Source organism: Cydia splendana, chromosome 10 (genome assembly GCF_910591565.1).
Source record: "Cydia splendana chromosome 10, ilCydSple1.2, whole genome shotgun sequence".
Taxonomy (NCBI): Eukaryota; Metazoa; Arthropoda; class Insecta; order Lepidoptera; family Tortricidae; genus Cydia; species Cydia splendana.
Genome location: NC_085969.1, coordinates 6,020,959 through 6,043,886, shown reverse-complemented (window position 1 = coordinate 6,043,886; position 22,928 = coordinate 6,020,959). Strand labels below are relative to the sequence as shown.

The window sequence follows — 22,928 nt, the reverse complement described above, 5'->3', positions numbered from 1 at the left end:
GCCATGCGTCGACTTGAGATCCTAACTAGCTCATTAAACGGTTAGTTATGTAAGATTCAGTTATATTAAAATTGACAGTTAAACATATGAGCACAGTCTTCCTGTCATCGTTGGCACGGTTCCCGGCTACACATTATCGTTTTAGCGATGTCATATATCATCATATGGTTATGAGCATACCCATACAACCATTTCCAGTCGCCGTTACGACGCGGTGTTGACACATCTTGTGTCGACACCGTCTGTTTCGGTCACAATTCCAGTCGCAGAGTCGTCGCCGTGTCGACACAGTTACCAGAAATGGGGAAGGGTCGACACATGACACAAAGTGACATAAAGTGTGGTCGCCGTGTGCACACATTGTTTCGGGTTTGCGACTACTTTATGCCAAAATCATTCGTTCATTCGTTCATTTTGTTCCTGTCAAATGGAAACTGTCAGATGGAAAAATACTTAAATAAAAATAAGTGACATTAATACGCCATCTCTAAAACGGATTACAAGACGTAATTATATATTGTTTGCATTTATATTACAATAGGACTTAAATTATTATGGGGAATTAAACTGCTCGAGTGATTTGATAAACTAAGTGTAATATAATCAACGCGCCACCACATTGTTTTAGTTTAGCCGGAAATGAAATTGTTTACTTCTCAGTGCCTGTGTTCATAACTATATTATTTGAAGCATTTTTAGTACTTCGATGCGTATACTATACTTAAATAACGCTTTACATACTACGAAACTTGTTAATTATGATGTATAAATATGGTTTAAGGCTGAGAAATATTGCAGTCACAAAGTAGTTGCAATGTTTCGACTTTGTGTCGACTCTGTGTTGACACATGACACGCGCTGTCAAAAGTAATAACAAAGTTACTGGTATGTTACTGGATTTGCAAAATGGCTCCTTGTGTTGATTTGTTTTCAGATATTCTCAAAGTGTAAAAATGCCGTGGTCAGAGATAAGCATTAATCGATTAACTGTTTATTCGACTAATTAATGGAATAAAAAAAGTTAATTCTCAAATTTTAATCGCGATTAGTTTAGTCGACCTAACATAGATTGAAATTGAATTAATCTGAATATTAATCGAATAAATTATCGATTAAATCTCGATTGAAAGTTGACAGGGGGCCATTTTTGTACGTAAAAATAATAGAAATGTCTTGCATGCAGATGGTAGCAAAACACTTTGTCATAAAAGTCGAGATGGGTGTCGATATATAGGTTTTAGGGAGTGCCGATTTCGAAAATAATGACCATTTTGGAATCCGAAATGGCGGCCATGCACTGTGTAATAAAAGTCGTCATGGATGTCGTTTTATACGTTTTAGGGGGCCCCAATTTTGAAAATGATGACCATTTTGGAATCCAAAATGGCGGCCATGCACTATGCCATAAAAGTCGTTATGGGTGTCGTTTTATAGGTTTTAGGGGGCGCAGATTTCGAAAATGATGACCATTTTGGATTCCAAGATGGCGGCCATGCACTATGTCATAAAAGTCGTCATGGATGTCGTTTTATAGGTTTTAGGGGGCCCCGATTTAGAAAATGATGACCATTTTGAAATCCAAAATGGCGGCCATGCACTATGTCATAAAAGTCGTCATGGGTGTCGTTTTATAGGTTTTGGGGGGCGCAGATTTAGAAAATGATAACCATTTTGGATTCCAAAATGGCGGCCATGCACTATGTCATAAAAGTCGTCATGGGTGTCGTTTTATAGGTTTTAGGGGGCGCAGATTTCGAAAATGATGACCATTTTGGATTCCAAGATGGCGGCCATGCACAATGTCATAAAAGTCGTCATGTATATCGTTTTATAGGTTTTAGGGGGCCCCGCTTTCGAAAATGATGACCATTTTGGAATCCAAAATGGCGGCCATGCACTATGTCATAAAAGTCGTCATGGGTGTCGTTTTATAGGTTTTGGGGGGCGCAGATTTCGAAAATGATAACATTTTCAATTTAAAAATGGCGGCAATGCACTATGTCATAAAAGCCGTCTTGGATATCGTTTTATAGGTTTTAGGGGGCGCAGATTTCGAAAATGATGACTATTTTGGATTCCAAGATGGCGGCCATGCACTATATCATAAAAGTCGTCATGGATGTCGTTTTATAGGTTTTAGGGGGCGCAGATTTCGAAAATGATAACATTTTCAATTTCAAAATGGCGGCAATGCACTATGTCATAAAAGTCGTCATGGATATCGTTTTATAGGTTTTAGGGGGCGCAGATTTCGAAAATGATGACTATTTTGGATTCCACTTTTATGACAAAATACGTAGCCGCCATCTTGGATTATAAAATGATCATCGTTTTCGAATTCTGCACTCCCTAAAACCTATAAATCGACATCCGTGACGACGCAAGTTATCTTTATTTTCAGATCTAACAAATTGCTACAGAATACAAAGGACAAAAAAGAAGCGAGGAGGTAATGAAACAAGCAAAAATACAGATGATTCCTCGACGCAATTGGGTGATTCTTAAATTGTGTCCAGATTTTTTTTGTCATAAAAGTTTTTATTTTTCACATATTAGGGCATTTCCATTTAAAGTTGTACCCTCGAGTTTTTCGCATGTCCCCTTGCATTTTTTGCAATTTACTCTTAAGACGAATTTTTTAACTGGGCAAATGATGTTTTTTATTGAAATATATTATATAGACACATCATTTATGAAGTTTAATGCACAATAAATCACTTTTTTCTTACTTAAAATCAAGTTTTTAGATATGATAAAATGACCCCGTAGTACTGTCCCCTTCACCGACTTCAATTTTTGATGGACTTTTACACATATTTTTTCTATGAAGGCAACACCAAGTAATGCATTCCTGGCATAGTTTAAATGTTGAAAAATGTGTTATTGATGAAAAAGAGCTTTAAAAACATCAATAATAGGGTTTAATTTCGATAAAAACGTTGTCCCCGCGAAATCGTGAAACGGACATAGTCCGGGTTGGTTACGCAGTTTTCGCTACTCAGCGAAATACTTTTTACCAATATTTTAGGTTTTTTTACATCCTGGAAACCCTGTGACCATAGATAAAGCTTGTTTAAACGTCAAATTTGATTTAAAACAGTCAATTCGCAACCTCCAAGGCGTGCTGGCGTGCGACCTGTAAGTTTACTCAATGTTTTGTCCGTTTTGTTCAACTGTTTATGCAGCTTGAACTTTAAGTAACTAAAACACTGTTTATATTAAATAAAACTATGTTTCATATAGTTATTTGTCAAGTCAATAAGTTGAACATTGCGGTTAGTTTTGTTTTATTTTGAATAGATTTAATTCTGGATCAGACAAATCGTTACGTCCGTTTGGTTACAATTTGAAGCGTAACATATAGGCGGACTAGAAAAATGTAACCGAACGGACACGGTAAAGTCGCACGCACATTGAGTATGTATAGTTTTTACCGTGACTTTGTCTATACTTATTTAATTCATGTGCAATTAATAAGTCATATTTTATTAAGTAAAATTGAGTTCCTTATGTTTAAAACTCTATCTACTGATTTTAGTACATATTTAGGCCTCCTTTTTTTATTCGCTGAGTATTTGTGTAAATTTTTGATTATTGTGATTTCGTCTTTACTTTGTCCATTAAGTTACATGGGTGTCCATTTGGAAATGTCCCCTTGATTTCAAAAGTATTTTTATTGTTTATTCAAAGTTTATAAGCTAAAACATTTAATTTTTTTGACAATAATCACATGTTTTGTTAATTCTAATGATTGTTATTCGTCACATGGCAGTAATGCCAATAACTATTTAATAAACCTAAAAATAACGTACGATTTGGGGCCACCTCGTAACCAAACCGCCTAAAATTCCCTTTTATGAAAAATGTTTGCGCTAAATTGGTCAATGATAATTGTTTTTAGGTTGTTTATTAACATTATTATGCTTTAAACATAAAAACATTTGCTTCAAGTATGTATTTTAGTCACTATATCAAAAACCATTTGTAACCAAACGGACCGCAAAAAACCTCCCTCATCCTATTAAATATTAATTTTAACTGGTTTATGCTAAAAATATGACGATTCTCTTTTGTGTTTCATAAACTAGAATATATTTACTCATAGAATTACATAAAAAAGTACCAAATAATCCAAGTTATATTTTCAACTCGTCAAGTGAGTCATGGTACAACTTTAAATGGAAATGCCCATTACTCTCACAAGTTCCGTGACATTTCGACCTTGTAATTTTTTAAGTAAATGTTTTTGTTTATCTGTGAGGATCTCACTAGAATAGTATAATCAAGGTATGTTTATATTTGATGAATGAAATAGTAACGCAAAAAAAAATATATTTGTGTCTTATATTCCTGCCGAAGACTTTTATTTTACCTTTTCCTTCTACACAAGTTTGGCCAAGTAATAAGAATTTAGGGCTCTCAATTTTATTTTGACTTCTACAACAGTAAAGCTATGAAGCCATGTTTGGAATCGTTTTCGTATAAATTCGCAGTACCAAATTTAGTTAAGGTATCACATTGACACCATTCCGAAGTAAAAACATATAAACTTATTAAAATACTTTCTTTTAAACTCCTCTTCACGCTTAAACTGCTGAACAGTTTTAATTTAAATTTGGTACACATATATTTTGAGTCCCGAGACAGGATATAATAAGTTATCTCAAAAATCATCCTTTAAAGGTGTGAAATGAGGTGTAGGGATTCAGAATTGACTTCTTGAAGTTAATCCTGTTTAAGTTTAGGTTTGAAGTCATGTTTTTTCATCATTTTTAACTAAATCAAAGATGTAGACCATCCCAAATTTCATATAAATCGGTTCAGCGGTTATTGATTTCCCGTACAAATTTCCACGCCACTTTTCACACCTTCAAAAGATGATTTTGGTTATAAGATCTATCCTATGTCCTGTTCCGGGACGCAAACTATTTCTATACCAAATTTCAACGAAATCGGTTCAGCGGTTAAGCGTCAAGAAGAGTTTCAAAAAAACCGGCCAAGTGCGAGTCGGACTCGCGTATTAAGGGTTCCGTACATTAAGTCCGACTCGCGCTTGACTGCACATTTCTAATAGGTTTTCCTGTCATCTATAGGTAAAGAACTATTTTGTGTATTCAGACGGACATACATACAGACGCACGAGTGATCCTATAGGGTTCCGTTTTTTCCTTTTGAGGTACGGAACCCTAAAAAGATTTATTTTTATTTTGTGGAATGGTGTCAATGTGATATCTTAAATGGATTCAGCACCCCAGATTTATACGAAAACGATACCAAACACGGCCTAGCACCTTCACTGATATAGATATATCAAGATAAAATTGAGAGCCCTAAATAAACTTTCAAGAGCGGATATCTCAAAAACTATTCAACATATCGAAAAAATTGACTGAATAAACTTGTAACAAATTAAATTAACTTTCATTTTGTATAAGTGGCCATGTCGCTGAGATGCATAGTTTCCGAGATATAATCGAAAAACGGGAAAATGGGACCTTCAAAGCCCCCTCTCTCCCCCCCGCTCAAGGGCTACGGCCGGGGACTTTTGATATGTTCACCTCCTAACTTGTCAAACCGAGTTACGGAGTCAAAAATTGTGTTCCGAGCATTTCCCTCTACAACTTTTGGAGCATTCGTTGCCTGACCTAAGTAGCTTATTGAATTTCTTTAAAAACTTTTCTGTAAAAGGTTGACGGGTGTTGGGTGTTTATATGGCTTCGGTCGATTATTATCATTTGCATTGCCCATGATGACTTACTAGAATTACGAGCACACGAGACACTAATAGTAGTTTGACAAACCTTGGTTTTCAAGAGGTATTTTATATTGACATTTGCTGTCACAAATTTGCTGTCAGATTTAGTCGCAAACCGCACGCAAAGTGCACACAAATGTGTCGACACCTTGTTACGGAAAAGTGTAGACACGGCGACGACACTTTGTTTCGAAACAATTCTAGACACATTGTGTGGACTCTGTTACGACACATCTGACATTTAGTTACCACTTTGTGATTCTGCGACTGGAATGGTTATATGGGTAACTATGTATTACGTTTTCATTGCAGGTTCATGCTTCTCCTATCATCTCGGTACGTTTTACTTGCCTGTTTTGAGGCTAAATCAAAAATTAAATATAATTAAGTATAATTAAATATAATAAAAAGGAACATACTACAAACAATAATAAAAATAAACGAAATAATATATTTTCATAGAAAGTAATTTAATTTGTTCTGAGAATAATAATCTTAAAAGCTAAGAATCATTTTGGCGATACAGTTTTCTGTTGAGTCACCTGTTCCGGTGTAGGATTCGGCAGATTCCCACGGAACCGCCGAAATACGACACCCTTCGGCTAGAAGTCGGCGCTCGCGATGGTTCGCGACGGCGCTAGCAATTTTGAGGTTAAGTATCAAACACATTATTATGAGCCTTGAAAGCTTGCCCAAAGATTATAGGTTTTGACATGTATTGTTAAGTAAAAGCAAAGTAAAAGTAAATGACGACTACGAGCATATAAACGTAAAGCATAGCATCAGCAAAATTTGCATACCTATTATCGTTTTTATGCAGTATTTCAGTCTAGTGTTTAGGTACATTTGTAGAATGGTCCTTCACTAATCAAAAGCTCGTCACTATGAAATTCATATGAAATCACATCGTAGACAACTTTGCCTTTAGACGTCAAGCTTGGTAGTTTCGCAAAGAAAGCAGGAAGGTAATGCGATCATCACTTAGCGGCGCTCCGCTTTGTTCGAGTCAGCTTATCGGCAGTCTTGTGACGGACGCAGCCCGCGGGCGACATAATAATACCAAATAATACTTAATAAAATAGAGGTAGAAGAATGCGAACGCAACACGTATTGATGGACCTCTTATAGGTGTCCGAATGTAACTTGAAAGCTCGTCCTACAATTCGGACTTCGTAATTTCTATAATTCATAAAAAAAATAGTTATTTCTACTCCGAAGTACTATCCAGTAATCAAATATCCAATATATTATAAAGAATCAATGGAAAAAATCACGGATTTAGGCAACGTTAGAAATTGGATTGGTATTCAAACGTGACAAGTTAAAATCTTGGCCGCGTGGCGACTTTTTTTCTATTGTCGCTACCCATACAATCTATATATATATTATGTACGCAACAGTGCAGCTGCTAGGCTGAATTTTAACATAGCGAGTTATATATGTACATATATTTTTATCATTTAACAAAGAGGTGTAGCGTTTACGTACACAGTGTACACACCCGTTACTTCAAATCAGTCTGTTGTACCTGTCAAAGAAGCTCAAAACATTTAATTCCCTAAGTATCTTTAGAAGTCAAGACTGCATAGATATATTATTCAAGCTTTTTCATGTGTAGGTACTTGCAAGCCCAGTAAAGTTTGAAAGAGGCCGTTAAGTATGGTGCGACTGGTGGTGGGCGAAACTGGAGAGTTTACCTCGTAAATGTTAAACTACTTTAAAACATTCATTCAGGACTTTACATGATTGGCAAGCGGCGATGTCTTTCATTTGTCTTTATGTGTATTATTTTACACGACTTGTTATGAAAATTAACGGATTGGTTTGTTTTAAGAGTTACATAGAATTTACTGTGAGCTGTAGACCTCGCGAGCATAGCTTAAAACTCAATTTCAATTTATTTATTGTTTGTTATTTTCTAAAACAGTTGTGTCGATTATAACCTGCCTTTAAGGCGTACAATATTCTAATAAATTCTTATCTTGATTTATTACCTTGCCAATGACAAAACTCGCAGACCATCTCATTGGAACTCGATTCGTATCCAGTTCGTATACCAACAGTTCGTATCATATCAATAACAAATCGAATCAAAACTTTTTGAATTCGAATACGCCTCCTACTCTCATCGTATCTGAGACCTGCCTAGGTACGTACAGAAAGCTGTTTATTTGCTGCTTATATGTGTTGAGTATGTATAGATTTATACTGGCAGGTTAGTTATCAATGTTATTATGAATCTTGACTAGAGTTCTATGTCAAAATGTCACAGCGCTAAAGAAAGGAATATCTGTTATTGTGTTATAATGTTATGATGGTTTAATTTAAATATATATTATATTTCCAACGTCAGTGTATTACTCAATATGGTAGCAGGATCGTGTGAATGAAGAATAAGCGGCAAGATATCGACAAGTAAGTGGCAAAATGAGTAATAGCGATAAAATAATTATACCCGTGTTTGACGGAACTGAATACGCGAACTGGAAAATTCGGCTGATGAAATATTTACAATTTAAGAAATGTAAGGAAGTAGCAACTAGAGATAAAACAGACAAGGACGATGCTAGTAAATGGGAAGAGATGGATATTCAAGCCACGAATTATATTTACAGCGCTATTACCAACCGGCAGTTAGAATATATAAGCGAGGTAGAGTCGGCATATAAAATAATATTAAAATTCGACGAAATGTATTTGAAAGAATCTACCGCTTTACAAATTGTGTGCAGAAATAATCTAGAAAATATAAAGCTGGCTAAATATACGGATATAAATGTTTTCTTCGACGATTTTGAAAGATGTGTCAATGATTTGAAAAATGCCGGCGCCATTATTTCTGAAGGTGAAAAATTAAATTATATGCTAAAAGCGCTACCGGAAAGTTACAGCTACATAGGCGATTTAATAGACGTGTTACTAGTATAGTAAATAAAGGTAGTGGACCCCGCAGTAATTCCTCAGCCAGAAAAGCTTTACAGTATGATAAAGTATCAATAAATAAAAAGTAATGTATAAATTTCCAAAGAATAATAATAATAGAATTAAAGTAAATACCTAAAGTCTTAAATCGTTAATATCTTTTTACGGAAAAATGCTCCGTTCAAACTTTCTTCACCAGACATATTCATGTAACTTATTGCAACAATATATGAAATATCAAAAAAATATCCCAGCAGAAATACCAGTATTAATAAAATAAAATTTTTTGGCGTGTCTTGGACCGGAAAATTGCTCAGTCTAACTTTTTCGCTGGAATGCCATTTTATTGCCGTTTTATACCTACAAAATAAAAATCTAAAAATTTTCCACTCTCAGTTTTTAATAGTTCTATAATACATACATTTCGATGCGCATTTTTTTTGGATTTTTTTACCCACTACGCCAAATTATATTCTAAGATCATTTAAGTAGAAAAAACTGACAGAGCAATTTTCCGATGAAAATGAGCGTCAAAAAAAGGAAGTATCATAAAAAAATATTCTCATGTTTGACAAAACTTTTAGATTTTTTTCTAGTATCACATACTGATACAAATAACTTATTTTGTAAAATAATTTTGGACTGAGGAATTACTCGGTTCAATATATAATCAGATTTGTGTTTTTACCTAACTTAGGAGTATTTTTTTTTGGATATTTATAATGTTAGTCTCGGCTCATACTATACAATAACCAAGCTAAATTTCATCGACTGAGAAATTAATGCATGGGTCTCCATACAACAACTTGCTTCATTTACTACACTATACCGGAAACTGAAAGAACTGTTGAATATCTGAAAAGTAAAATACGAATGAAAAATTTACAAAAAGTAGATGAAGTGCTACCTAACCGATCGAACGCATTTAAAGTAAATACTGAAAATAAACCGACTTGTTTTACGTGTGGAAAGCCCGGTCACGTGCGCAGAGATTGCTGGCACGGAAGTCGTGGTCGCGGCAGCGGATATTCAGGTCCACATCATGGTCGTGGACGTGGTGACAATAATTTTAGACCAAATAGAGGTAGAGGATCTTACCAGAGCAATACATATTATAACAGAAATAGCTTCCACACATCAATTGTGCATAATTCGACGAAAAGTGAAGAGAATACCGTAAAGTCGGGTCAGATAAATTGGCTTTTAGACAGCGGCTGCACAGACCACATCGTAAATACTGATGAATATTTTGACAAATATATAACTTTAAAGATGCCCGTAAAAGTAAAAGTTGGAGATGGAAGATTTTTGAACGCAACGAAAGTTGGCAGCATTACAACATATTTTCCCGTTTATGAGAATAAAAATAAAGTGGTCATTGGAAATGTATTTTACATAAAAGAGATGAGCGCAAACTTGTTGAGCTATGCGAAGATTACAGACAATCACACAATAATTTCGTCAGGACTTTTGTCAAAGATATATAACCGGAATAGAGAACTAATAGCAATTGCGAAGAAAGAGGACAGATTATATAAAATGACAAGCTTCATTACAAAAACAATTGGTGTAAATGTAGCAAGCAGTAATATGACAATGAAAGAAAAACTTCATAGAACACTTGGTCATGTAAATTTCAATCATCTTGACGTTATGTGCAGAAAACAACTATTGGAAGGAATACCTGAGCAATTAGAGTCAGACTATATGAAATGTGCGATCTGCGTTGAAAACAAAATGCATAACTTACCATTTAATAATAATCGGACGAAAGCAGAAGATATATTACAGATTGTGCATACAGATGTTAATGGACCACACAGAACGACAGGACATCAAGGAGAAAAATATTTTCTAACATTTATAGATGATTTTAGCAAGTTAGCAAAAGTATTTTGTATCGGATCAAAGGAAGAAGTATATGACTGTTTTGTGGAATATGTAAATGAGCTACAAAATTTAACAGGAAAAGTAATAAAGGAATTGAGATGCGACAACGGTAGAGAATATATTAATAAAAGAATATTTAATTTTGCGAGAGAAAAGGGTATTATGATTAAGCCCTGCCCAGCATATGTGCATGAGTTGAACGGTACAGCAGAAAGATATAATAGATCGATTATGGATATGGCACGATGCCTTTTAGCAGAAGCAAAAGTTGACAGACGATTTTGGCCAGAAGCCGTAAAAACAGCAGCTTATTTAAAGAACCGAATATTGACAAATACCCAAGAAAGAAAGACTCCCTATGAACTATTTTTCCAGAAGAAGCCATCTGCAAAATATTTAAAAATGTATGGCAGTAAAGTTTATGTTAGAACGCCAGAAGAAAGGCGAAGGTCAAAATGGGACCATAAATCAGAAATGGGAATTCTACTCGGATATACTGATGTTGGTTATAGAGTACTGATTAATGACAGAATTATCATAGCAAGACATGTAGATATAATTGAAAAAGATGTGAAATTAATTGCTTTTGACGGCAAGGAAGAAGTTAAAGAGGAAAATAAAAAAGAAGAAGAAAAGTGGGAAGATACCCTAAATGAAATTGAACCTGAAGATACAACACAAGAGAATGATAATGATAATGATAATGACGACAACGTAATCGATGGGACGAGAAAGTCTAAGAGACAAATTAAAGCACCAGTCCGTTTCGACGAAGAATACGGCTACTATTGTATAACTGTTAATTATTGTGATGCGATGATTCCAGATACTTTTCAGGAGGCGACCAAATGTAACGAGGCAGATCAATGGAAAGAGGCAATGGATAGAGAGATGAACAGTCTTGTGAAGAATAATAGTTGGATGCTGGTAAATGCTCCAGAGAACAAAAAGGTACTTGATTTTAAATGGGTGTATCTGAAGATTATGAAGAAAACCAACGATCTCTATAAGGTCAGGTTAGTGGAACAGTTATAGATATTATAAAAGTGAATTTTGAAGATAATACAGCGGATATCTTGACTAAATCGTTAGGTCATGTTAAATTCTTTAAATTTAGACAAATGTTAAATGTAACATAATATTATTATACACCGTGTTATACATCGTGTTCAAGATAAAGTTTGAAAATTGTAATTGTTCAAAGAATGTGAATTCAATTTAATTTAATATTGTACATTAGTGTTGCAAGTGTTTATGTGTTGCCATGTATAAATCTAAGGAGGCGTGTTGAGTATGTATAGATTTATACTGGCAGGTTAGTTATCAATGTTATTATGAATCTTGACTAGAGTTCTATGTCAAAATGTCACAGCGCTAAAGAAAGGAATATCTGTTATTGTGTTATAATGTTATGATGGTTTAATTTAAATATATATTATATTTCCAACGTCAGTGTATTACTCAATAATATGTACAAGAAACAGGGCTACAAGTACGTGTGTAAATAAGTAGATTGAAAATTGACTTTGGCTAAAGGTTCGCCAAAACCACATATTGAAAGTTGTTATTTGTTCTCCCTTCAGGCGGTTTTACCTCTCCAAGAGGTACTTTTGAATAAAACATAGGGGCCTATTCTGTGTCAACAATTTGATATGGTTTTACCCTATGACCTTGACCGCGATCAATCAGCGTTAGCGGTTCAAACTGATTGGGGTGTTTACAGAATGCAATCACGTGTCGTCACATAAGGCATCTCGCTCTCACTTATTGGTTCGCGTGAGATGCCTGATGACACGACTGAAGGTCGTATAAAAATAATATGAAAACCAGAATCAACCTCGTAGTCGGAAACTCCTTGATGCTCGCAGTCAACGGAAAGGGATCAAGTATTCACGTAATTGTCTGACGAATGAATGAATGAATGAACGAATGATTGAAGTCGTCCCGTTCTCTGGCGCTAACGAGTTTTAGAGCTATAAAGGGTATTTGTAATATGTGAATTTCGAATCAGTTGTCTAAGCTTTTATCCTCCATTTATTTTTACGATAAACTAGTATACCTTACTTACCTACAGATTTATTTTGATATAAAAAATTGGAAAGCCATCAAAATTAAAATGTTTTAGCAAACCTTAAAACGTTTTTTTTTGTTTTCTATATAAGTAATTCTATACTTTTAAATCGTTACCTATGCATTTCAAAGCTAATTGGGTCACCCCACGAATGAGTAACGCAATTCAAGATTTCAATGTTTATTAAGATCTACTCCAGTGGTGGGCAAAGTACGGCCCGCGGGCCATCTGCGGCCCGCGAATGGATTTTATCCGGCCCGCCGCCGGTCCTATGAAATAATTAGTATGTGGCATTGGCCCACGATCAATTGATTGGTTGGACGATTGGTTGATCAATTTATCATAAATCAAAATAAATTTTGGCTACAATTCTGGCCCTCCACTTAAATTTTCTTAACTTTCTGGCCCCCCATGAAGAAAGTTTGCCCACCACTGATCTACTCAAATCTTTCTCTAAGTTCTCATCATTATTTAATTATATCCAACGATCTCTTCAATATCCGCTTTGTGCTATGTAGATGGCGTCGAAGTTAGCATAAAATCTACGAAGTAAAAAAGATCAAAGAAATGCGTTGTATACTTACATAATATAAACGAATATCTATGTATAGACCGTTTTGCCAGAAGGGGCCGCTTTTGAGGGATGGGAAACGGAGCTTAATTATAATAGAACGCACATTAACGTATATTATAGTGAAAAATAAAACTCAGTTCAGCCATTTTGTGGTGTACAAATCAACTTTTCACTCAGGCCAGGCAAAATTTAACTCTATGTCAGTAGCAAAAGGATTTTGATGGGTGAAAGTTTTTCCTCTTTATCTGTACTATTTTACATAGTGTGATATACACATAGCATGCCAAGGCCTTCTTTCACGCATGTGTAATTAAAGGTTTTAGTGAGCAAGGCGTGGCGGTAGCACGATATATCATCATATATTCGGATTCGTTTCTCTCAAAAAATATGTGCGATTGCAAAAAATACTACCAATGAGATCGTGGGGTAGAGGAGCGCGTGGGCTCCTTAAGGAGCTTGGTAAGCGGTTAAGGGAGGCAACAGGGCACTCTCGCGCAGGCAGCTTTCTCGCGCAAGGGATTGCCATCGCTATAATACAGCGCGGGAATGCTGCCTGCGCGATGGGCACCTTGCCGAGGGGCCTAGGCTTTGAAGGTAGGTTTTAGAGTTTTTTTTGTTAGGTTTAGTTTTTGTTATATATTATTTTATTTTATAAGGTACTTAAGTATTAAGTTTATATTATTTACGTTAAATAAACTCTTATTGTTTTAGGTAAGGTAAACGTACTAATGCTCGACATGCTAATGCCCAATAGATAGATGACACTTTGCTGTCACCTCTAATGAGTGGGACCGCGTCGAGCACCAATAAGTTTACCTACGCTGTTTGTCCGGCTGCTCAGCGGGTTGCATTTTTCAATCGATTCTCATGAATTTTTTGAGCAGTTTTGATCATTTTTATACCTAGATTTTTTAATCGTATTAGTTTTTGCACTTTTTTTCAAAATGGCGTGAGCGTGACCATGGGAGTCGCAGAGGCTCTTAATTGATGATTGGCTGGCTAAGTTTCCAAGGATTATATTCACGCCGAGTATTACGCACGATGCAAACAGTAGGCAGTAGGTAAGTATTAGACCGGACGGCAACTCCATGGAATAGCAGGACACTAACTTTATTCACCGAAAAGTATAATCTAATCTGATGATGCAGTCGGAAGGAAACCAATGAAATTCATCGATGGAAAACAAACACATCGCGTTTAGGCTCATTAGAAAGACCTCGAGAAGTACTTGATAGACATGCAAATGAGAAGAAGTAAGGTCAGCCATAAAAGTCGTGTGTTACAAAAAATAATTTGACAGTTAACTTGATTTTTTAAATCTTATAGTGTACTCAAATCAAACGGTAATCTACTTACGTATAACGAGGATTGAATCAGTTCTGCGGTGACAGTTACCAAACTACTGCGATGTATCAATTAGAGTCCCATCACTCACGCCGACAAATTAACGACGAGGACCGTGTTGAGAATTAATTGCACAATACCAATATAATTAAGAGTTTTTATACCACGTCGGAGGTAAACAAGTCTACTGTCCAAAGGTAAGGTAATCAGTCAACACATTGACACTTGCCTCGGAGAGAAAATTGAATTCGTTTTACTTTGATTTTCTCTTTCTCAAATGTAGGAAAAATATCAACCTTCAACTATCAAATATCAACATTCCTAAAGTACAGGGTATTTGTAATACAAAATAGTCAGCTTTAGCAGAGTAAATTTCTCAACATTTACAAATAGTGTAGTAAATAAAGGTAGTGGACCCCGCAGTAATTCCTCAGCCGGAAATAACTTTACAGTATGATAAAGTATCAATAAATAAAAAGTATTGTATAAATTTCCAAAGAATAATAATAATAGCCCGCAGGGCAGCTTGTGGCGAGCTGTTGGGGAGTAACGACCCCACGGACCCGAGTGCTCCCGAGAGTCGGTCAGGGTCTCCGTCTCCGGCGTGTCTTCGTCGGTCGGAGTGGACCCTAAGGGGACCCGCAGGGCTCTCAGCTCTGGCTTGCCTTCATTGGCCGTCCAGAGAGGAGTCGCTAGAGCTATATGCTCCAGGGGTGGAAGTGAAAGATGCATAAGAAGCGAGTTGGCACAGTGGCTGGTAACAGCCACTGGGTAGAAAGCGGCGCACACCTCTCGACACCCCTGAGCCGCTCACACCGATGTTGCTCCTGGTCGTCTTTACGACGGCAGTTTCAGGGGCCCATCTAGTCAGCGGCGAGTCACCGCCTGCCTCGATGACGGTGTTAACATTGTTATGGCAGATGTCCGGACCTCTTTTACAATAGCCCAATCTCATTGTCCACCCAAACATCAATCCATAGACCGGTCTACTGTTCACTTTTTCTACAATAGTCCCAATGCCTGCTGAGACCGGTTCATGGGTGTCTATTGTTGCGCCTGTGAACGGGTTCCAGCAGGCGTTCTACATGACATTAAAGCTCTCCAAAGGGCCTCTACGTGTTGGATCTATATCCCCACGCAAGCCTATCAAAAGACCGGGATTTATAGGCCCGTGATATCTAAGGAGATACAAATAATAATAGAATTAAAATAAATACCGAAAATCTTAAATCGTTAATATCTTTTTACGGAAAAATGCTCCGTTCAAACTTTCTTCACCGGACATATTCATGTAACGTATTGCAACAATATATGAAATATCAAAAAAAATATCCCAGCAGAAATACCAATATTAATAAAATATAATTTTTTGGCGTGTCTTGGACCGGAAAATTGCTCCGTCTGATTTTTTCACTGGAATGCCATTTTATTGCAGTTTTATACCTACAAAATGAAAATCTAAAAAAATTACCATGTAACTGTACTATTTTCAGATTGCCTTTTTACTCGCTGTGGAAAATTTCTCTATCCATTTTATTTACTGAATTAAGTTCACAGTTGTCTTTCTATTCAACTATAAAAACATCCAAAAAATAACGAGCGTATTAAAAACTAAGCATATCGGGAGCAGTGTGTAGGGAGCGGGGTGTACAAGGGATGGTATTACTTTTGGATATTTTGGATTTAAGTGTATACGTGACTACTTAGTACATATTTAAAAAGAAATCAGGCTGAGAATTTTTCCACTGTCAGTTTTTAATAGTTCTCAAATACATAAATTTGGGTATGCATTTTTTGTTTTGATTTTCTTACCCACTACGCCAAATTATATTCTAAGATCATATAAGAAGAAAAAAATGACAGAGCAATTTTCCGATGAAAATGAGCGACAAAAAAAGGAATTATCATAAAAAAATATTCTCATGTTTGACAAATATTTTAGAAATTTTTCTAGTATTACAAATAACTTATTTTGTAAAATAATTTTGGACGGAGGCATTACTCAGTTCAATATATAAACAAATTTGTATTTTTACGTATAAATACCTAACTTAGGAGTGTTTTTTTTGGATATTTATATGTTAGTTTCGGCTCATAATATACAATACCCAAGCAAAATTTCATCGACTGAGAAATTAATGCATGGGTCTCCATACAACAACTTGCTTCATTTACTACACTAAAATAAGAGCTCACAATTCAGTGCTTCATGCGGTTTTTTATAAACACCCATAAGAAAAAAAATCATTACTAATTTAATGTCCTTTTTCTAATATTTAAACATATATTCCTAACGAGAAGAAGACGCTCTTACTGGAACAAGTACTCATTGTTTCTAATAATGAGCGCAAAGTCCTGGATTTCGTCGAGGAATATTATCAATTTTATTATTTTGATTTATCTTGTGAATGCGCTCTTAACATCCGCGCGTTACCGTACTTTTAAAAAGCTCGTATCTTCTGTCTTTACTCTATAACTTGTTTCGTTCATAACCCCTATGCTACTCGTATAGTTATTATGCAAATGTCCTTTTATGCTGAAGCTACGCTTCAAAGAGTTTGGAGCAAGCAAGCAACTATGTAACTAAATAATTATTCCACTTTCTTTTTGCAAACATTTTTTAATGCACATATATAATATATCTTAGCTTGGCAGTTAAAAAACGTAAACCGTCGTAGTTTAAAATAATGTGTCTGCTGTACTGTTCATTTATTGAAGCAAATAGATAATAAAACGCCCAGCTTTATGGCCGAATAAATTTATTGATGACAGGATTATAACTATTATAACTATTATAAGTCTGTGGAATAAATAACTGATATTAGGTCCCGCTCTTATTTGGCGTATATAATGTGACAGTAAGTAAATCCAAAAACTCTCGTAAGTAAAGACACCTACATACAATCGGTCTAACCTCGAAATCTCTAGAACAGTCCTGAAATTTGGTATGTATATTAATTAGGTTTCTTTCATGTCCACACTATTTGATATTTGGGGACCGCGTTAGTACGGATATGATGGTCGTTTTTGTCTACGTGACAGCGTGATAAAACGGTGTCCGTCACTTTCTATCCCGCGGAGTTAAAAAGTGACAGTTATCTATCACGTGGATAAAGCGATCCATTATACGCCTGCTGGACTGTTAAGCTGACAATTCCTATTGTATAACAGATGCCGAGTTTAGCCCATATATGATCTGAAATCCTAAGCGCCTAAGCGGATTACATTAAAAGGTATTTACAAAGCCAAAGCCAGCACTAATATAATGATTTAACGTTTTAATGTTTATTTGGGCACAAACGGTACATGTTTCTTATAACTAATGTCTATACAAACTTCATAAACCAATACAGTTATAATTCTATTCATTTTCATTTTCACCTTTACATTTTCATTCGCATCCTCGGGGCGTCGCCAAGCGCTTGTCACGTTTGTTTCCGAATTTATATATGCTAATGTTATCCAGGAATAGAGCTGGCTGGTTCGCGAAATAAATCAACTACACCCAGAATACCACCTAAAATTATTTCGCACGGGACCAATCGGACAATAATGTCTTATAATATTTCTGCCATAGGTATTTTAGGTACAGGCCGAATAATAAAGAGCGGTTTTTAGCGAGCGAGAGCGAGTAGGCCTTACACTGGAACAGTAGAGAAGTGTAATGGTGACGGTTGGATGGCAACAGCAACTGCATTACTGTTGAGTCAAGACCTTACTGATGCTGCGGCATATATGTGGGCGCCAGTATCTGTCAATGTGCTTGATAAAATGAGTGACGTTCACCGCCGTATTACTGCCGCGATTATGAAGTTCAATCGTTCATTAATTTTATTAAGGAAATAAGTAGACAAATACAGCGGCGGCATCAACGCCGCAGCAGTAATGTAGCATCAGTAATGCAGCTGCAGTTGGCATCCGAATGTCACCTTAAACCTAGTTTTGACGTTGACCGTAATATATGCGATCTACAATTATTGTAACGGTTCTCAAGTTTGTTTATTTATTTCCCTGAATCAGTAAGTGCCGCTCGTCGATGTTGCTATGCCTGCTTACTTGCTTAGGTATTCTACTAAAATGGATTTTGCTTTAAAATTCAAACACGGGACATCGACTTTAGTAGGTAATAGGTATATTCACTCCCTTGTACTTAACCTTTTGGACGCCAATGACCGATATATCCGCACCGTAGGTTCAACGCCAAAGACCGATTAATCGGTCACAGACCACAGAGCAACATAGACCTACGTGCATATGCATAAAGTTCAATTTCAGTTTTGACACTTCGGTGACGTGGCGTCAGCGTGACAGCTTTTGTGTTTGACACGGCGTCGAAAAGATTAAACAATTTTATCCGTTCAGTCACTAGTCGCATTAAACAGCTTTTGCGAATTAAACAGGTAGGCATTACCACGCAAATACATGGATGTACATAGCTTAAAAGATTACTTCACATGAGTGCCCGTGCCCACAGACAATGCATCATCATGCCGCCAAAAATGCTTATGTGCCTCTCATGTGGAAACAGCGGCTTTGTTTAAAATCAACTTCGTTATTTAATACATTGGTAATTCTTGTCAATATCTTGATGGAGCTCAGATCAGTGATGGAGTCGTAAGGTTTGTGTACCTATATTCGTGAAGTTTGCACAATTTACAACAGTTAGAGGTGCTCCGCCGAGGCGTAAATTAAGGGGTTATTTTATTTATCTTATTTCTGGATGCTTTCTGCCGAGAGGTAAAGAGAAAATGTATGTTTCCTTGTCCCTCTTAGAAACAAGATGGCAGAAAGTGTCGAAGGGACAGATAGCACACAAACAGTTTTATTAAATTATGACGTTTAAATAACACTTGCACAGCCTGAGCTATCAAAATCGCTGCCAACTTAGCTTGTCTAACTCTAGATATAATAACATTATTACTAACCAATGTAAATTCAGTGTTTTTAATATCGAGAACTGATACCTATCGATACCTGGTCTGAAAGAAATATTTTAATGTTATAATGAAGATTTTGCTCTCTTTGTCACGTGCCAAAAATTTAAAAAATAGGCGATCTGTGATCATATTTATACTTACGATTCGCGCATTATGTCTGGAACGGGCTTAGGGTATATTTCCAGTAGTCCTATTGACAGTTCCGTTAATAGAACTACGACTAAGCTCAGTATTTACATTCCAGATTTAAAAATGACATTTCGCTTGACATGACAACTTGAGTAATCGGATTATATGATCTAAATTGATCTACTACTATCGAAATATCTGAGATATAAAATAGCACATGGTATGTAATTTTTACTTTCAACTAGCTTATGCCTGCGACTTCCTCTGCGTAGAGTGATGATTTATGCATTAATTAAAAAAATAATGATGAAAAAATCTCATGTCATGTCCCCCAGGACTCCATACAAAATTTCATTTTGATAGGTCGGCACGGTTTATGGAAGGGGTAAGAAACAGACTGACATACAGCCAGACAGAGTTACTTTCGCATTTAGAATATTAATTTTGGAACTTGTTTCAAAGTAGTAGATAACACTTACTACTTTGAAACAACTAAGTAGAGTTTGTGCGGAATGAGAAGAGTCGTGGAATGTATGGGGCCCAATATATTCCACGACTCTTCTCATTCCGAACAGACTATAGATTCAGTTATGACCACATGGTATTGAACTCGTGGTAAATGTTTGACACACCCACCTTGGCCCATAGGGTGAAATTCATGTCATTAACTACAAAATACGTCTGTTTGTGTTCTGATTCATGAGTACCCTTGAAAGGGTAGCCTTATTCGCTTCTCTATTCCGGATTGACGCTGAAAATAGTTTCGTCGAACTCGTTTTTCTTTTAAGTCTAGACGACTAGGGGTCTATTAATGTCCAGCCGGCCTAGCCAAGGTAACAATCGCTTGCGCTTCGCCATCGAATCGCTTTGTGTCTCTCTATCCATATTAGTGTGACAGTGACAGTTGCGTTTCGTTCGCTACGAAGCGTTAGCGATTGGCATGTTGTCTACGGGGCCAGGTGAATTACTGTAGCTTAAATATTGAATTGACGAAGCACGTTGCAGTTTGATTTCTGAGATATTTACTTAAGAATTTGTTTAAAGTTTAAACTTGGGTCTTACGCGCTGTTTAAGTTATTATTGATAATGATAATGGAAAAAAACCTATGGCCTTATATGTTTCCTGGGGGAATATGTTACCTGGAACGATTTTTAAAAATTAAGGTATACGAGTACTTACTTACAATGTATATTCCTGAAGTCAATAATAATGAAATATATGTATAATTACCTATACTTATGTATAGCTTAGGTTAGTTATTTATCTTCTAGAGTGATATGATTTTGGTACCTATAGAGGTACCTACTAAGTTTAATATAGGCACCTGTAATGGCTAACCTGTAATGATAGTTGTTTCACAAAGAAACGAAAACACGCAAAATATTTGATCTTATTGGTAGAGTCATAACTGTCATAAGAACTTGTCATATATTTTTGCGCGCTACGTTGAGAAAGACTGTTATTGCGATAATAGAGATGCAGGAGTCTATAGGCTACGGAGACTGCTTACCATGGGCGGGCCGTATCGTATGCTTGTTTGCCACCGATGTAGTATTTAAAAAATAATACATGTCGTATAACGTATTCACTTTGTTTAACTTATCATGTCAATACATCTATGGATTTATTAAATAATACGGGAGGTTATATTATCAAAGGTAATGATCGTATGCCGAGGCTATAGAAATATTTAATGAATCTTTTGAAAAGGTCAACTGTAGTCGTATTTATTGTGTACGTTTGTTTTTTATTTCAAATAGGTAAGTATTTTGTTAAAGAAACTTACTTTTAAATTCCACATTTAAACCCAGATATTGCCATCCTGTTAAGAAATCTTACCATAACCTAATATTTGAGCACTTAAATTCAATAACACTAACACATTTCACTTAAAAGTTTTCGCACTGTCACAATCACACGTCAATTTCGCCAAAAAATCAAAACCGTCTGAACACATATCGTGCGTATTCGAATTTAGATCTCCGATTCCGTCATTCGATTTTTTTCATTGTTTTTTTTTCTTTTCGGCCAGTGGAGCACTGGCTGTTTACGTCGCGTCTATGGTGCTCACGTGGCGGTAACTTTTCGCCGACTGACGGCGCGACGTCGTGGTCACTAGCTATCGTTGATTTTAATCTTGATTACCACTAACAATCGGGTCAGGGCTCCGGTGTTTATGTTGAGCGAAAATTGACGAAAATTCTTACCGACCGTGAATTGTGAGCGGAAAATTGACATGACGTGGGGAATTGTATTGCCCTTTGGTAATGGCAAAATTATAGTAGAGTTGAGCTTATTATGGTAGCGTGATTGATTCTGTGATGGCATAATTTCATGCCGACATTCGGTCACCCCCATTTGAAATAACTTATATTAATATGCGGTCTTACTTTATTGTTAGGCTATTCTAATGACTTAGCGCATTAAGATACAAGTTGATTTTAACTACCGAGCATATCTCCTGATCCTAGTGATTTTAGGAAACACCATTAGAACCAGGACAAGACGCGTCAAATACCACTCGAAGCTCGGATGTGGTTCTAACATCTCTGATGACAGCATGATGTGGAAAATGAACTGCACCTAGGTTGTTCTCTTCCTAGTATTAGAACACGTATTTGGATTCAATTTAAATTTAGATAAAAGAAATCTAAAGTGGTCACGTTACTTGGTCCCCTTTCTTTTTATTTTATCTATAGTATGAAACTGTAGTCCGGTTTCTTCCACTTCCCCACCTTGCACTTTGTATATATGTATAGCCAATGAGTGAGATCTGAAGTTTGCACCTGTAGCACTGATGTGCAAACATTTCAACTCATCATCGAGTCATCATCTATATAAGTATACCGAGAGTTTTCTTCGAACTTAAATTCCATATTTGATTTGTTATATTATATTGGTATCAATAAAAAATCAATTTGAGACTTTTCTTAAAGCAGAATGCACCTCCTGATCATAATTAGCGACGACGTCATGGAGTTGCTGAATGGTGTTATATGCTACTTATAGTTTTTTTTTATATTACGTCATACGATTAAACGAATAAATAAATTAGTAAGCGAATTTTTCACGACCCTGTTTTCTTGAGTGATAATATTGCATTTTGTAGCCAATAAGAATGAACTATAATTAGAATCGAATTACACGGTAAACGATGACATGAGATCTTAAAATACTGCAACTAAAATGGTGGTATCTTAAATACATATTTTCTATTTTTATACTAACGCATTTAACATTACGTATTTTGAATAAAAAATTCTCATAAGCTGAGCTAAATTGAACCTTGTCTCAGTGCCATAGAG

The 22,928-nt window shown here is 36.0% G+C and overlaps 1 protein-coding gene across 3 annotated transcripts in view; it reads right to left on the bottom strand.

The window, feature by feature from the left end:
* Nucleotides 1-22,928, bottom strand: part of LOC134794179 (uncharacterized) — a 148,169-nt gene that overhangs the window by 43,944 nt on the left and 81,297 nt on the right. Inside the window, exon 1 of one of the 3 annotated variants that reach the window (XM_063765906.1) lies at nt 21,410-21,990. The exons of 1 other annotated variant lie outside the window; for it this stretch is intronic. The gene's annotated coding sequence lies outside the window, so the exon portion shown is untranslated. Of the gene's footprint in view, nt 1-21,409; nt 21,991-22,928 lie in introns of those variants that run through there. One more of the 3 variants, XM_063765905.1, reaches the window with a different exon arrangement.